Source organism: Oncorhynchus masou, chromosome 11 (genome assembly GCF_036934945.1).
Source record: "Oncorhynchus masou masou isolate Uvic2021 chromosome 11, UVic_Omas_1.1, whole genome shotgun sequence".
NCBI lineage: Eukaryota > Metazoa > Chordata > Actinopteri > Salmoniformes > Salmonidae > Oncorhynchus > Oncorhynchus masou.
The window spans coordinates 11,048,563-11,067,279 of NC_088222.1; the positions used below are offsets into that span (position 1 = coordinate 11,048,563).

The following is an 18,717-nucleotide window of genomic DNA, read 5'->3' on the forward strand; positions in this document are numbered from 1 at the left end:
ATAACCATCTATTCGGACCACAGGAACAATATAAAACGACTCTGGGTTTATAAGCGCTGATCTCAATTGAAATTGACTTCAGAAATAAGAACAAACTCAATGTTTGCCATTAATGAATTGACCCTTCTCAAATGTTTGAACAAGTCTGTATTATTCCAAACAAATAAAATTACAGCTCTTGACACTGTGACTGAATGGAATCTCACTGCCATACAGAACTACGGCTCCCAGAATCCAAGCCTCCTTTTACCGGCCTTAAACGTCACATTCCTGCATTCCCCGGTGTCTGGAAGCGTAATCTTTTCTTTCCGAACACATTTCTCTCCGGAGAAATACACCGATGACACGGCGGGTTTAATATCAGGCGGTTCTTCAGGATTCCCCCAGCTGTCCGAATCCAAGATTTGGGTGAGGATCTATTGTTTTCTGTCTTATTTTGAAATGATGTTTTGCCGGTTAAGTGTTAAACTACAGTAGGGTAGATAGTTAGCTACGGGTGTGTAGCTAAGCAGATCCAATGCGCTGCGCCCTGTGGCTAAATAACGTTTGAGTACATTTCAACTGATTGTGGCTTGCGGTAAAACTGTGACTGTCTTGTATAACTATAATTATTACAGGCAACATTTGGCTTTACGTTTGAGGGTTAATTCAACTAAATGACATTTGCATTAGTTGATTATCAAAATGTCCTATGCAGACTTCCTAGCCAGACAAACCTGTTGACATTTTATTAGCTAGTTCGTCAGCCTCGGTTGCATCACCTTTGTTAGATGCAGATCCAGGCAGGCAGGCAGGCAATGTAGCTAGTCAGGCAGTGTAGGGCGTGGAAGCACCGGGGACCGGACAGATGTTTTCGTTCAACATATTTTCTGGCTCGCGCACTGCACGGTAGAACACCGACCGATTTCGATATCTAACAGTTTGGGATCCGAAATCCGTCTTTGTTGTTATTATTCGCAGATTTGTGTTACTCTCATAAACCATGAACGATAGACCCAGCTGAGACAATTGGCAGTATAGCTAGATGCTATATTGTACCAGCTAGCCCTGGCCTATACAGTGCCAACATAGCCAGTCAGGTGAGTGCAGCCCATTAGCTAGCTGAGTTTTTGATCAGAACACATTTACTTGGTCATTTAGCTAGTTAGCTACCTAGCCACAGATAAAAGGGAAACTGTTTTTTTATATATATATATATTTAAAAATATATATTTTTTAGATATCTTTAACCTAGCTAACTAGTAAGTAAGATTACTACTTACTAATTACATGGCTTGTTGTTGTCACACCATGAAGGCTTTGCTTCATTTAACAGTTACAGAAGGTCTCCAGGTTATTCACTAGCCTGGTTTCCTTGTATTTCTAAAGAGATCATGTCCGAGCCACACCAATCAAATACAATGAAAATAAATGTCTGCACTATTGCTGAGTTGAAATTGAGGCAAGCCCATACATGTTCAGTTGGCATGGTTCTGAGGAACAAACGTTTTTCCTGCGATGTATGTAAGTGTCTATCTATGTGCATGGCTTGGGTATGTGTGGCTGATACTTTCAATCAGGTGACTGATAAAGGGTTGTTGCATACACATAATAGGATGCATTTGAAAATATTATTGCTGTCACTAACAAGCTCATGGATCTATAGCACCAAACAATGGTATTTGAAGACATTAATGTGAAAACGCCTGTTGCCGGTATGCTGTGTCTGTTGTCCGTGGTAGGTCCGGTTTATCCAGTGTCCTCTGCCGTTTCTCTCTTTGAGACACAATCATCTGAGAGGGAGTACAGTAGTTATTATCTGCATGATGTCAAGACAATTCACCTAGTTTCTGCCATATTGCTTTCATAAATCCAGTCATCAGATCTGTGAAGGGTAGTAAACGAGAGCAGAGGGGAGGAAACGTCTTCCTGGGATGAAACGCCAGCCCTATAGAGATCATATAATGTATTATTCTATATGTACTGGGATTCATGTTATTCTACTGCACAGCCTGCCTGGGCCTCTCTCATCAGTGTCTGGGCAGTGTTGTGTCAACTTAGGCTGTAATGTTTTGTGTCAGGTCAGCTGTGGAAAAAGCCCCAGTCAGTTATCTAATCTAAGTGCTCTCTGTGTTGATATCTGTTGCCTACTAATGCAGTCCTGAGGTCACAACCTATGGCCCTCTTGTCACGACGAGACCTGAGATGATGATCTAACTCAGCGGTCCCCACCCTTTTTTGTTTACTGTACAACCAACTGAACTTTGCTCTGTCCAGAGTACCCCTGAAGTACCCCCTCTTGTGCATTTTACCAGTAGACCTATGGTCTCATGAGTCTTCTCAAGTACCCCCTGTGGATAGACCAAGTACCCCCAGAGGTGCTAGTACCCCTGGTTAGGAACAACTGACCTAAATGACCTGGCTTTGGTAGTTTGTGTCTCTCGTCAATACTTTTAACCACCTAATGTTGCTTCTGTTATTTGGTCAGTATTTCCCTTGGAATATATCTTTCAGCAGGTTGTTGTGGTTTAGCTAAGAGATGTTGTTCTTGGCTTTGTTGGTGACTGGTAATACTTCCACGAATGACACTGAAAGTCCTCTGCTTATCTATCTTTGTTCATTGGCCACTGTAGCTAGTCCTGGAGAGCTTACTACTCCTAACAAAGTTTTTTTTTTTTGTGTGATCTCATCTGTTTTTGACAGAAAGGTTTGAGGCCTTAGGCTAGCTTTCCTGTCTTGGCTGAAAATGCATGTATTAGTGCCCCCATAGGCCCACTAGATGTATGATGTTCTGCATATCATGCACACTCAGGCCTGGTTGTAAGAGAAGACCTTGTGCATCAAGCCTGAGGCTTTGATGGTGAGCCAGGCAGTTAGGGCAGCCTAGAGGGCCTATGCTATCCCTGCACGCCCCTGTCCCAGTCCCTGCACCTACTACCAATGACTCACCAGGGTCAAGCCAGGGGTACAATGGTTCCATTGTCATCCCCAAGCCTTTATGTTAAGATGGGGTCCTCCTCTCTCCCGTTGCCCCCACAAGCCCCTCAGTGCAGCCATGACGGCCTCTTCTCTACCGAGGAGAGCAGATTGACATTCAGCCTCTTCTCTACCTAGGAGAGCAGATTGACATTCAGCTCACACAGAACTGTTTACCCACACTGTAGGGTCATGTCATTTCAGCACCCCGGGACACCCACCATTTCAGATTGTTCTGAAATGGTTTCTGTAGTTAGAAACCGATTTAAGCATTCCTGCAACATCATTTAGCTGAAAGATAATTTGAAATTAAGCTAATTGATTGAACCCAAATTGGCCTTTTCAATTCATAGGATTTATATACTATTCGATATTCTCTCAGGACATACGGGGAAAGGCTAAATAGTGTACATACTGTGCTGCTGTCTCTATGCATCTGTAGTAAGTCTAGTCAGTGTGCCTGGGAGTGAAATCTCCACTGTGTGATGGACTGGCTGGGGCGTATTGTGTTGTGGGATGTGCTGCCAGTGGAGTGCATTCCACTGACATACCTGCACACAGAGCACACCATAAACAGTCCTCTGTGTGTGTATGTGCTGTGAGAGTACTTGTATAACCTAGCACCAGCACTAGTCTCTGAGAAGCCGCTAGCCACTCCAGCTAAGGGTTTGTTAAACTCCTTGTGTCAGAGCAGGCCTGGGAGTGAACTCTGCTGCCTTAACATATTGTGTATCAGCTGGTCTAGGCCTTCCGGTATCCTTTCACACAAGGAGTTTAACAAACCCTTAGCTGGAGTGGCTAGCGGCTAGGTGCTAAGTTATAGACTGTCACTGATAATGCTCTTCTGTGGAATCGTATTAGAGGCTAGCGGCTAGGTGCTAGGTTATAGACTGTCACTGATAATGCTCTTCTGTGGAATGGTATTAGAGGCTAGTGCTGGTGCTAGGTTATAGGCTGTCACGGATAATGCTCTTCTGTGGAATCGTATTAGAGGCTAGCGGCTAGGTTATAGGCTCACTGATAATGCTCTTCTGGGGAATCGTATTAGAGGCTAGTGCTGGTGCTAGGTTATAGACTGTCACTGATAATGCTCTTCTGTGGAATGGTATTAGAGGCTAGTGCTGGTGCTAGGTTATAGGCTGTCACTGATAATGCTCTTCTGTGGAATCGTATTAGAGGCTGGTGCTGGTGCTAGGTTATAGACTGTCACGGATAATGCTCTTCTGTGGAATCGTATTAGAGGCTAGCGGCTAGGTTATAGGCTCACTGATAATGCTCTTCTGGGGAATCGTATTAGAGGCTAGTGCTGGTGCTAGGTTATAGACTGTCACTGATAATGCTCTTCTGTGGAATCGTATTAGAGGCTAGCGGCTAGGTGCTAGGTTATAGGCTGTCACGGATAATGCTCTTCTGTGGAATCGTATTAGAGGCTAGCGGCTAGGTGCTAGGTTATAGGCTGTCACGGATAATGCTCTTCTGTGGAATGGTATTAGAGGCTAGTGCTGGTGCTAGGTTATAGACTGTCACTGATAATGCTCTTCTGTGGAATGGTATTAGAGGCTAGTGCTGGTGCTAGGTTATAGACTGTCACTGATAATGCTCTTCTGTGGAATGGTATTAGAGGCTGGTGCTGGTGCTAGGTTATAGGCTGTCACTGATAATGCTCTTCTGTGGAATGGTATTAGAGGCTAGTGCTGGTGCTAGGTTATAGACTGTCACTGATAATGCTCTTCTGTGGAATCGTATCAGCGTTGAAAAAGAAGCCAGCCATGACAGACGTAGGCCTATCCTTAAGTTATCCTCATGATTGTATAACACCCTCTCATTAATGCCCATTCATTCAACAGAGTGATGAAGTCCTGGGGTTGACCCTGTACCTCCCTCTGCTCACAGCACGAAGCATGGGAGTTTAGGTCTATTTATTTGTCCTGGTAGTGGCCATAACTGTAATGATGCAAGGAATACAATTATCATAATACTTCATAATGTGACTGGCTCAACTTTACTGGGGGGGGGGGGAACTATGGTAAGCTTTATAATGTGACTGGCTCAACTTTACTGGGGGGGACTATGGTAAGCTTCATAATGTAACTGGCTCAACTTTACTGGGGGGGGGACTATGGTAAGCTTCATAATGTAACTGGCTCAACTTTACTGGGGGGACTATGGTAAGCTTCATAATGTAACTGGCTCAACTTTACTGGGGGGGGACTATGGTAAGCTTCATAATGTAACTGGCTCAACTTTACTGGGGGGGGACTATGGTAAGCTTCATAATGTGACTGGCTCAACTTTACTGGGGGGGGGACTATGGTAAGCTTCATAATGTAACTGGCTCAGCTTTACTGGGGGGGGACTATGGTGAGCTTCATAATGTGACTGGCTCAACTTTACTGGGGGGGGACTATGGTAAGCTTCATAATGTGACTGGCTCAACTTTACTGGGGGGGGGACTATGGTAAGCTTCATAATGTAACTGGCTCAACTTTACTGGGGGGGGGGACTATGGTAAGCTTCATATTGTGACTGGCTCAACTTTACTGGGGGGGGACTATGGTAAGCTTCATAATGTGACTGGCTCAACTTTACTGGGGGGGCTATGGTAAGCTTTATAATGTGACTGGCTCAACTTTACTGGGGGGGGGGACTATGGTAAGCTTCATAATGTGACTGGCTCAACTTTACTGGGGGTGGGGGGACTATGGTAAGCTTCATAATGTGACTGGCTCAACTTTACTGGGGGTGGGGGGACTATGGTAAGCTTCATAATGTGACTGGCTCAACTTTACTGGGGGGGGGGACTATGGTAAGCTTCATAATGTGACTGGCTCAACTTTACTGGGGGGGGGGGGGACTATGGTAAGCTTCATAATGTGACTGGCTCAACTTTACTGGGGGGACTATGGTAAGCTTCATAATGTGACTGGCTCAACTTTACTGGGGGGGGACTATGGTAAGCTTCATAATGTGACTGGCTCAACTTTACTGGGGGGGGACTATGGTAAGCTTTATAATGTGACTGGCTCAACTTTACTGGGGGGGGGACTATGGTGAGCTTCATAATGTGACTGGCTCAACTTTACTGGGGGGGGACTATGGTAAGCTTCATAATGTAACTGGCTCAACTTTACTGGGGGGGGGACTATGGTAAGCTTCATAATGTAACTGGCTCAACTTTACTGGGGGGGGACTATGTTAAGCTTCATAATGTGACTGGCTCAACTTTACTGGGGGGGGGGGACTATGGTAAGCTTCATAATGTGACTGGCTCAACTTTACTGGGGGGGACTATGGTGCTTCATAAGCTTCTTTATAATGTGACTGGCTCAACTTTACTGGGGGGGGACTATGGTAAGCTTCATAATGTAACTGGCTCAACTTTACTGGGGGGGGGACTATGGTAAGCTTCATAATGTGACTGGCTCAACTTTACTGGGGGGGGGGGACTATGGTAAGCTTCATAATGTGACTGGCTCAACTTTACTGGGGGGGGGGGACTATGGTAAGCTTCATAATGTGACTGGCTCAACTTTACTGGGGGGGGGGACTATGGTAAGCTTCATAATGTGACTGGCTCAACTTTACTGGGGGGGACTATGGTAAGCTTCATAATGTGACTGGCTCAACTTTTACTGGGGGGGGGACTATGGTAAGCTTTATAATGTGACTGGCTCAACTTTACTGGGGGGACTATGGTAAGCTTCATAATGTGACTGGCTCAACTTTACTGGGGGGGACTATGGTAAGCTTCATAATGTGACTGGCTCAACTTTACTGGGGGGGGACTATGGTAAGCTTCATAATGTGACTGGCTCAACTTTACTGGGGGGGGACTATGGTAAGCTTCATAATGTGACTGGCTCAACTTTACTGGGGGGGGACTATGGTGAGCTTCATAATGTGACTGGCTCAACTTTACTGGGGGGGGACTATGGTAAGCTTCATAATGTAACTGGCTCAACTTTACTGGGGGGATGACTATGGTAAGCTTCATAATGTGACTGGCTCAACTTTACTGGGGGGGGACTATGGTAAGCTTCATAATGTGACTGGCTCAACTTTACTGGGGGGGGACTATGGTAAGCTTCATAATGTAACTGGCTCAACTTTACTGGGGGGGGGACTATGTTAAGCTTCATAATGTGACTGGCTCAACTTTACTGGGGGGGGGGGACTATGGTAAGCTTCATAATGTGACTGGCTCAACTTTACTGGGGGGGATGACTATGGTAAGCTTCATAATGTGACTGGCTCAACTCTGGGGGGGACTATGGTAAGCTTTTGACTGGCTCAACTTTACTGGGGGGGGACTATGGTAAGCTTCATAATGTGACTGGCTCAACTTTACTGGGGGGGGACTATGGTAAGCTTCATAATGTAACTGGCTCAACTTTACTGGGGGGGGACTATGGTAAGCTTCATAATGTAACTGGCTCAGCTTTACTGGGGGGGACTATGGTAAGCTTCATAATGTAACTGGCTCAACTTTACTCACACAACACGGGGGGGACTATGGTAAGCTTCATAATGTGACTAACTTTACTGGGGGGGGGACTATGGTAACTGGCTCAACTTTACTGGGGGGGGGACTATGGTAAGCTTCATAATGTGACTGGCTCAACTTTACTGGGGGGGGGGGAAGCTTCATAATGTGACTGGCTCAACTTTACTGGGGGGGGGACTATGGTAAGCTTCATAATGTGACTGGCTCAACTTTACTGGGGGGGACTATGGGAAGCTTCATAATGTGACTGGCTCAACTTTACTGGGGGGGACTATGGTAAGCTGGCTCAACTTTACTGGGGGGGGACTATGGTAAGCTTCATAATGTAACTGGCTCAACTTTACTGGGGGGGACTATGGTAAGCTTCATAATGTGACTGGCTCAACTTTACTGGGGGGGACTATGGTAAGCTTCATAATGTGACTGGCTCAACTTTACTGGGGGGGGGGGACTACGGTAAGCTTTATAATGTGACTGGCTCAACTTTACTGGGGGGGGGACTATGGTAAGCTTCATAATGTGACTGGCTCAACTTTACTGGGGGGGGGGACTATGGTAAGCTTCATAATGTGACTGGCTCAACTTTACTGGGGGGGACTATGGTAAGCTTCATAATGTGACTGGCTCAACTTTACTGGGGGAACTATGGTAAGCTTCATAATGTGACTGGCTCAACTTTACTGGGGGGGGGGGACTATGGTAAGCTTCATAATGTGACTGGCTCAACTTTACTGGGGGGGGACTATGGTAAGCTTTATAATGTGACTGGCTCAACTTTACTGGGGGGGGACTATGGTAAGCTTCATAATGTGACTGGCTCAACTTTACTGGGGGGGGACTATGGTAAGCTTCATAATGTGACTGGCTCAACTTTACTGGGGGGGGGGGACTATGGTAAGCTTCATAATGTGACTGGCTCAACTTTACTGGGGGGGGACTATGGTAAGCTTCATAATGTGACTGGCTCAACTTTACTGGGGGGGGGACTATGGTAAGCTTCATAATGTGACTGGCTCAACTTTACTGGGGGGGGGGACTATGGTAAGCTTCATAATGTGACTGGCTCAACTTTACTGGGGGGGACTATGGTAAGCTTCATAATGTGACTGGCTCAACTTTACTGGGGGGGGGACTATGGTAAGCTTCATAATGTGACTGGCTCAACTTTACTAAGCTTCATAATGTAACTGGGGGGACTATGGTAAGCTTCATATTGTGACTGGCTCAACTTTACTGGGGGGGGGGACTATGGTAAGCTTCATAATGTGACTGGCTCAACTTTACTGGGGGGACTATGGTAAGCTTTATAATGTGACTGGCTCAACTTTACTGGGGGGGGGACTATGGTAAGCTTCATAATGTGACTGGCTCAACTTTACTGGGGGGGGGGGGGACTATGGTAAGCTTCATAATGTGACTGGCTCAACTTTACTGGGGGGGGACTATGGTAAGCTTCATAATGTAACTGGCTCAACTTTACTGGGGGGGGACTATGTTAAGCTTCACAATGTGACTGGCTCAACTTTACTGGGGGGGGGGGACTATGGTAAGCTTCATAATGTGACTGGTGAAATGAGGAACGCAATCTGCTTTACGTCTTCAAGTATTGCACAAGTTGACTACAACGTTTATTGAAAAACCATTCTGCGGCTTTTCCCAAATTCCCCCGGTATACCGGCCTGGCCGACTAAATGGTTAACTGGCCAAACTACACACTATGTTTTAAATTGGCAACATGTGAAGTGTTGGTTTCATGAACTGAAATAAAAACCCAGAAATGTTCCATATGCACAAAAAGCTTATTTTTCTACATTTTTTGGCACAAATTTGTTTACAATGAGCATTTCTCCTTTGCCAAGATAATCCATCCACCTGACAGGTGTGGCATATCAAGAAGCTGATTAAACACCATGATCATTACACACCTGCACCTTGTTCTGTAAAATGTGCAGTTTTGTCACACAACACAATGCCACAGACGTCTCAACTTTTGAGGGAGCGTCAATCCGCACGCTGACTGCAGGAATGTCCACCAGAGCTGTTGCCAGAGAATTCGACTAACAGATGCATATCTGTATTCCCAGTCATGTGAAATCCATAGATTTGGGCCTAATGAAATGATTTCAATTGACTGATTTTTCTCATATGAACTGTAACTCAGTAAAATCTTTAAAAAAAATCTTTAATAAAACATTTGTGTTCAGTATAGCAATGATCTAGCTGTCTCTCTGCAGCAGACACATGGTGAGCAATATGTCTGGAACATCGAATCGCAATAAAATCACAGTATCGGATCACAATACATATTGTATAAACCCCAAATTATTGTGATAATATTGTATCATGAGGTCTCTGGCAATTCCCAGCCCTAGTGTGTGTGTGTGTGTGTGTGTGTGTGTGAGAGAGTGCCACAGTGAGGTTATCCACTGTGGTGAACAAGCAAACACGTGATGAATTGCCTGTCATTACTTCATCTTTACTCTGCGATGGCATTTCTCTCTCATTGTCATAGGCTAGTCCTAATTGATTGTATATTTTTTTTTTACAGCCAATGACTGCAGACATTTTTCAAATTGGTCCTAATTGAACAAATGAGTAGAGTATTGTGTAATGATGTGTATTAGCTGTAGTCATTGTTGAAGTGTGTATCATGTCATTGACGTGTGTGTTGTCTCTGTCATTAGACGCCCACTTCCATTAGTGTCAGTTCTACTCTACATGGAGCTCTAGAGAGGAGGAGAGACCTTTATCTGTGAGCTACGCTCGTCACCAGCACCTCTGCACTGCAGCCTTCCCACCTCCACACACTTGAAGACTCTCTGTAGAGCAGCGGTATTCAAAGTCAGGGTCACAACGGGGAAGTGCAGTGGGGTCGCCTCAAAATAAAAAAAATAAACGTGTTTTAATTTATTATTATTATTTTTTTAAAGGTTGTGTCTTTTGGATTTGGGGTTGGGTGGGGTCGTGTGAAATTTGTGCCCCAGAAATTGTGGCTGAAGTCCCTGCTGAAAAGGTTTGAATACCACTGCTGTAGAGTGACTGTGCTGTATCTAACAGTTGTATCTACTGTTGGCATAATGGGGCTGTTCTGTGGCTTTGCAATACATGTTTGAGTCTCTGTCTCCCGTCGTCGTGCAGTGTCTCCCGTCGTCGTGCAGTGTCTCCCGTCGTCGTGCAGTGTCTCCCGTCGTCGTGCAGTGTCTCCCGTCGTCGTGCAGGGTCTCCCGTCGCCGTGCAGGGTCTCCCGTCGTCGTGCAGCGTCTCCACTTTCCTTTTTTTCTACTTGTCACCTGACTGTTCTGTTAGCCCATGATGTCTCATCCTGTGTCAAGTTTCTCTGTGCTCGCTGTGCTCCAATCGATCTCGGGACCTCATGATGATCAAACTGGGCATGCTCCAATTCACATCATCAGTCATCACTCCTCCGGAGAGAACCAGTTAGTCTGCATGCTGCCTCAAACTTCATCTGCAGTGTGTGTGTGTGTGTGAGAGAGAGAGAGAACAGGGTGTCTGGGAATAATCTACTTCTAGGGATTGTCTTTATTATCCAGCACACAGACACATGGCATGGCAGGTAGGGCTAATCTGAGCCTCTAGTCTTTGGTGTGACATGTTTACAAATGAGTTAAACATGAAATGCTGAAATATCTTGAGTCAAGTATTCAACCCCTTGGTTATGGCAAGCCTAAATACACTACCTGACCAAAGGTATGTGAACACTTGCTCGTCGAACATCTCATTCCAAAATCATGGACATTAATATCTAGTTGGTCCACCCTTTGCAGCTATAACAGCCTCCACTCTTCTGGGAAGGCTTTCCACTAGATGTTGGAACATTGCTGCAGGGACTTGCTTCCATTCAGCCACGAGCATTAGTGAGGTCAGGCACTGATGTTGGGCGATTAGGCCTGGCTCACAGTCGGCATACCAAAGTTGTTCGATGGGGTTGAGGTCAGGGCTCTGTGCAGGCCAATCAAGTTCTTCCACACAGATCTCGACAAACCATTTCTGTATGGACCTCGCTTTGTGCATTGAGTTATTGTCATGCTGGAACAGGAAAGGGCCTTCCTCAAACTGTTGACACAGTTGGAAGCACAGAATCGTCTAGAATGTCATTAGCATCTGTAGCGTTAAGATTTCCCTTCACTGGAACTAAGGGGCCCGAACCATGAAAAGCAGCCCCAGATCATTATTCCTCATCCACCAAACTTTACAGTTGGCACTATGCATTTTGGCAGGTATTGTCCTCCTGGCATCCACGAAACACAGATTTGTCCGTTGGACAGCCAGATGGTGAAGCGTAATTCATCATTCCAGAGGACACGTTTCCACTGCTCCAGAGTTCAATGGCGGTGAGCTTTACACCACTCCAACTGACGCTTGGCATTGTGCATGGTGATCTTAGGCTTGTGTGTGGCTGCTCGGCCATGGAAACTCATTTTATGAAGCTCCCAACGAACAGTTCTTATGCTGACATTGCTTCCAGAGGCAGTTTGAAACTCTGAAGTGAGTGTTGCAACCGAGGACAGACGGTTTTTACAAGCAACGTGCTTCAGTTCTGTGAGCTTGTGTGGCCTACCACTTCGCAGCTGAGCCGTTGTTGTTCCTAGATGTTTCCATTTCACAATAACAGCACTTACAGTTGACCGGGGCAGCTCTAGCAGGGCAGAAATTTGACAAGCAGACTTGTTGGAAAGGTGGCATCCTATAATGGTTCCATGTTGAAAGTCACTGAGCTCTTCAGTAAGGCCATTCTACTGCAAATGTTTGTCTATGGAGATTGCACTGCTGTGTGCTCAATTTTATACACTTGTCAGCAACGGGTGTGGCTGAAATAGCCGAATCCTCTAATTTGAAGGGTTGTCCACATACACAAAAGTAAGTTCAAGAGTAAAAATGTGCTAAACAAGTCACAAGTTTCATGTACTCACTCGGTGCACAATAATAAGAGCGTCTGCCAAATGGATAAGAGCGTCTGCCAAATGGCTTAAATGTAATGTAATGTAATAATGTTTGCTCCCCACGAGACACTTGCGTTCAGTCTGCATGGTCATGCAACAATGTTGATGACCATGCTGTTTCCGCTTTGCTTCTTAGCATAAATCCACAAGCGTTATATAATTACACTATTAGTTTGTTTCTTACATCTGCAAATAGCTTGTTTGTCTTAGCAAGTTGTGGCTAAATCGTGTTAGCCGCTAATTCTAATCGCTAGCTAATAAATGTACCGAGTCAGAGCAAACGTAGCTAGCTATACAGCCTGATACCAGTGATGGTGTAGGCCTAAATCAGCGTGTTTGTGCGACCGTATCTTCTGAATGAAAGAGGACTAGGCGACGCATAAGTATGTTGGCTACATGAAGTACGTAAGAGAGAACATTTTGTAGGCAATGATTATAGGGTCCCCTAGGAAACACTGACCAATACTTTGGTTCCTGGTTCCTACCCGGTCATAACTCCTCGCTGGCCTTCTCATTCGTTGTCATGTCTAACACTATTCAACGTACCCATTATTACATTCTATTTCCATGATTCCAATAGTTCACCCAAGTGTTTTGATCAAAATTGGAAGTCAAATCACAATTGCAACATTTGGTTAAAAATAAGACGTAGACTTTTTTTGCCCATATCGTGCAGCCCTACGTGGCAGTGTGGAAATGATCTCAAATTGAATGCAGGAAATGCAGAAATGTATGAAAATGTAGACATTTTCTGGGGGTTGATGTACAATTGAACAGTATAAAACAAAGACCTATTAAAATCACTTACAATGTATGTGTTTCCACCCTAGGGTCACACACTACTCATAAAGCAAATGTAGAACCTCGATTTTTCAAAAACATTAAACATCTACTACCATCAAACCGCAAAAAATGTGAAAGATACTGTGATATGGTATTTTGACAAATCGTTATTAATCACACTTTGGATGGTGTATCAATTCACCCAGTCACTGGAATCAGGCGTCGTCTAACTCAGTTGCCAGAGAGGAAGGAAACCGCTCAGGAATTTCACCATGAGGCCAATGGTGACTTTAAAACAGAGTTCACTGGCTGTGATAACTGACATTGTAGTTACTCCACAGTTTGTGGCGGTCACAATTTTGTCAGCCGGTGATTGTCAAGCAAATAACTGTCGATCTCACGGTAATTGACCGTTAATTAACGTAAACACATTTAGCATCTCGTGGCTCCCACACACAACCTACAAGACACTGACACCGACCTTTGGAACATCTACATTTTAAAAAGTCAAATCCATGTAATATAGCCTACACCTTCACAATAAATCCATTATTTATTTTAGCTCTCAAGAAGCATGGAATGAAGAACATGTAGTCGTATTTCAGAAGAACAGAATAGCATACTAGTTATCCTGATGTGCCTATGTCAAATGGCTGTGGGCTACACTAGTTAATTTAGCAGACAAGATTTGCTTAGAATTCTGTAGCCTTATTTTATAGCATGAAGAATACAGTTGATCAAAGCTGAATAAAAGGACCTTTTCTCTACAAACATTTTAGGGAGTGCGCACATGCGGCTATTTTGTGTAGAGCGGTTAAGGAATAAATGGGTACGCTTAATTTAGGGGCGCAACAGTATTTGGACAAATTCCCTGATGTGTATTAGAGTAGGTAACATGTGAAGTACCATATTCATAGCCCACAATGACTACATCAAACTTGTGACAACACCTTTTTTGGATGCATTTGCTGTTTTGGTTGTTTCAGATTTATTTTGTGCCCAATTTGAAATGTATGCTAAACTATTGCATCATTTTGGATTTACTTTTATCTTTAATTAAAATAGAATATGTTTCTAAGCACTTCTATATTTAATGTGAATGCTACCGTGATTAAAGATAATCCTGAATGAATCATGATAAGTGCGAAAGTTAGACACAAATATCATACCTCCAATACATGATAATCTCTCACCATTATACTAAGAGGTTAGCATTTTTTGTGTGTGTGTGTGTGGGGGGGGGTTATGATATTTGTGGGTCACTAGATATTTTGTTACCTCCCAGTTAGTTGGGGTGAACGCTCAGCTTAATCACCCATAGGGCCCCTCAAGATGGCGCTGGCAGAGATGGTCGCATCGCTTCTAGTCCTTAAAAACTATGCACTATTTAATTTAAAAAAAATGTATGTATTATTTCTTACTTTGTTAGCCCAGAAAATCTTAAGTCTTATTACATACAGCCAGGAAGAACTTACTAACTTACTTACTAACCACCAAAAATACAACTTCCCTGAAGCGGATCCTTTGTTCGCACCACCCAGGACATTGGATCTAATCCCAGAGGCCGAGCCAAAACAACGTTGCCACAGAAGAGGTAGACGAAGCGGTGTCCTGGCCAGACTTCTAAGGCATGCACACGCCACCCACCGTTTCTGAGTATATTGCTCTCCAGTGTACATTCTCTAGACTACAAGGTCGATGAAATTAGGGCAAGGGTTGCTTTCCAGGGAGACATCAGAGATTGTAACATTTTCTGTTTCACGGAAATATTGCTCTTTCGGGGTATGTTGTCGGAGTCAGTACAGCCACCGGGATTCTTCATGTGTCGCGCTAAAATAAATAAACATCTCTCTGGGAAGAAGGGCGGGAGTGTATGCTTCATAATTAACGACTCATGGTGTAATCGTAACAACATACAGGAACTCAAGTCGTTCTGTTCACCTGACCTATAATTCCTTACAATCAAATGCCGACCATATTATCTCCCAAGGGAATTCTCGTCAGTTATTGTCACCGCCGTGTATATCCCCCCTCAAGCCGATACCACGGCTGACCTCAAGGCACTTCACTGGACTCTATGCAAACTGGAAACCATATAGCATGAGGCTGCATTAATTGTAGCTGGGGATTTTAACAAAGCAAATTTGAGAACAAGGCTACCTAAATTCTATCAGCATATTGATTGTAGCACTCGTGCGGGCAATACACTGGATCACTGCTACTCTAACTTCCACGATGCATACAAGGCCCTCGCCCGCCCTCCCTTCGCCAAATCCCCGTCCATGACTCCATTTTGCTCCTACCGTCCTACAGGCAGAAACTCAAACAGGATGTTCCCGTGACAAGAACTATTCAACGCTGGGAAATGTTCCGTGCAGCCTCGGAGAATAACATCGATTTCTATCCTGATTCGTTGAGTTAGTTTATAAGGAAGTGTATAGAAGATGTTGTACCCACTGTGACTAAAACCTACCCTAACCAGAAACCGTGGATAGATGGCGGCATTTGCGCAAAACTGAAAGTGTGAACCACCGCATTTAACCATGGATGATGACTGGGAATATGGTTGAATATAAACAGTGTAGTTATTCCCTCCGCAAGGCAATCAAACAAGCGAAATGTTGGTATAAGGACAAAGTCGGGTTGAAATTCAATGGTTCAGTCTCAAGACGTATGTGACCGGTTCTACAGGCAATTATGGATTACAAAAACAAAACCAGCCATGTCACGGACAACAACGTCTTGCCTCCAGACAAACTAAACACCTTCTTTGGAGGATAATACAGTGCCACCGACGCGGCCTGCTACCAAGGACTGCGGGCCTCTCCTTCTCAGTGGCCGTAAGATATTTAAATGTGTTAACCCTTGCAGGGCTGCCGGCCCAGATGGCATCCCTTGCTGCATGCGCAGACTAGCTGACTGGCGTGTTTACGGACATATTCAATCTCTTCCTATCCCAGTCTGCTGTCCCAACATGCTTCAAGATTGCCACCATTGTTCCTGTACCCAAGAAGGCAAATTTAACTGAACAAAATCTATATCGCCCCATAGCACTCACTTCTGTCATCATGAATTGCTTTGAGAGACGAGTCAAATATCATAGCACCTCCACCTCTTACCTGCCACCCTAGACCCACTTCAATTCACATACAGCCCCAATGGGTCCGCAGACGACGCAATCGCCATCACACTGTATATTGCCCTATCCCATCTGGACAAGAGGAATACCTATGTAAGAATGCTGTTCATCGACTACAGCTCATCATTCAACACCATAGTACCCTCCAAGCTCATCATTAAGCTTGAGGCCCTGTGTCTCAACCCCTCCCTGTGCAATATGGTCTTGGACTTTCTGACGGGCGGCCCCCAGGTGGTGAAGGTAGGAAATAACATCTCCACTTCGCTGATCCTCAACACTGCGCACACACCTTTGTGGGGCCCCAAACTCGAAATGGTCCACCCACACAGACAGTGTGGTGAAGAAGGTGCAACAGTGCCTCTTTAACCTCAGGAGGCTGAAGAAATTTGGTTTGTCACCTAAAACCCTCACACATTTTTACAGATGCACAATCGAGAGCATCCTGTCGGGCTGTATCACCACCTGGTACGGCAACTGCAATGCCCACAACCGCAGGGCTCTCCAGAGGGTAGTGAGGTCTGCACAACGCATCACTGGGGGCAAACTACCTGCCCTCCAGAACACCTACAGCACCCAATGTCGCAGGAAGGCCAAAAAGATCATCAAGGACAACAACCACCCGAGCCACTGGCTGTTCACCCTGCTACCATACAGAATGAGAGGTCAGTACAGGTGCATCAAAGCTAGGATCGAGAGAATGCAATACAGCTTCTATCTCAAGCTTAAACAGCCGTCACTAACACAGAGAAGCTGCTGCCTACATACAGACTCGAAAATCATTGGCCACTTTAATAAATGGGTCACTAATCACTTTAATAATGTTTACATATCTTTCAATTCTCATCTCATATTTTATACCATCTATTGCATCTTGCCTATGATGCTCGGTCATCTCTCATCCACATATTTATATGTGCATATTCTTATTCCATCCCTTTAGATTTGTGTGTATTAGTTGTTGTGGAATTAGATTACTTGTTAGATATTACTGCACAAGAGTTTCGCTACACTCGCATCAACATCTGCTAACCATGTGTATGTGACCAATAAAATTTGATTTGATTTTTGCTCTGGTCAAAAGTAATGCACTATATGGGGAATAGTGTGCCCTTTGGGACATGCCCATAGTATACAGTGGCTATGGGTGATTACATATCAGTGTAACTAACCACATGAATGCTTATCATATCTCCAGAACCACAATTACATTTGCCCTCTAAGATTAGGTCAGTTCTCCAACTGTCCTCTGAGGCAGCTCATGTGAATCAAACACCTTATGCTGAGAGTTTACCCCATCTAACTGGGAGGCAGAGGTGGAAAACGTAACCAACCGTCATACTTGAGTAAAAGTAAAGATACCTTAATTAATAGAAAAATGACTCAAGTAAAACTCACCCAGTAAAATTTTACTTGAGTAAAAGTCTAAAAGTATTTGGTTTGAAATATATTTAAGTAGTAAAAGTATGTCATTTCAAATTCCTTATTAAGCAAACCAGATGGCACCATTTTTTAAATTTATTTTAATTTTTAAATTTGCGTAAAGCTACAGGCACACTCCAACATTCCCAAGCGAAGCATGTCGGTTTAGTGACCCTGCCAGATCAGAGGTAGTAGGGATGACAAGGGATGTTCGCTTGATAAGTGTGTGAATTTGTCTATTTTCCTGTCCTGCTCAGCATTCAAAATGAAATGAGTTCCCTTTGGTGTCAGGGAAAATGTATGGAGTAAAAAGTACACTATTTTCTTAAAGAATGCAGTGAAGTAAAAGTGTCAAATATTAATAGGAAAGTACAGATACCTCAAACTCCTTAAGTTGTATTTTAAAATAATTTTTCGTAAGTACTTTACATCACTGCTGTGAGGTATTTTCGGCTACTAATTGGTGAATTAATACTGTATCCTCACTGGACTATTGCCATTTATCGTACAGATAGTCTGGAGCAGACGGAGTCCCTGCACAATGCTTTATTGGCTGGCTGGCTGGCTGGTAGCTGTTCTGACTGGCTGGCTGGCTGGTAGCTGGCTGGCTGGCTGGTAGCTGTTCTGGCAGGCTGGTAGCTGTTCTGGCAGGCTGGTAGCTGTTCTGGCAGGCTGGTAGCTGTTCTGGCTGGCTGGTAGCTGTTCTGGCTGGCTGGCTGGCTGGCTGGCTGGTAGCTGTTCTGGCTGGTAGCTGTTCTGGCTGGCTGGTAGCTGTTCTGGCTGTTCTGACTGGCTGATAGCTGTTCTGACTGGCTGATAGCTGTTCTGACTGGCTGGTAGCTGTTCTGACTGGCTGGTAGCTGTTCTGACTGGCTGGTAGCTGTTCTGACAGGCTGGTAGCTGTTCTGACAGGCTGGTAGCTGTTCTGACAGGCTGGTAGCTGTTCTGACTGGCTG

At 44.5% G+C, this 18,717-nt stretch overlaps 1 protein-coding gene across 1 annotated transcript in view; it reads left to right on the forward strand.

The window, feature by feature from the left end:
* The first annotated feature begins 285 nt into the window (after positions 1–285).
* ctif (CBP80/20-dependent translation initiation factor) overlaps positions 286–18,717 on the forward strand; it is a 175,047-nt gene continuing 156,615 nt past the window's right edge. Inside the window, exon 1 of the mRNA XM_064979040.1 lies at positions 286–408. The gene's annotated coding sequence lies outside the window, so the exon portion shown is untranslated. The remainder of the gene's footprint in view (positions 409–18,717) is intronic.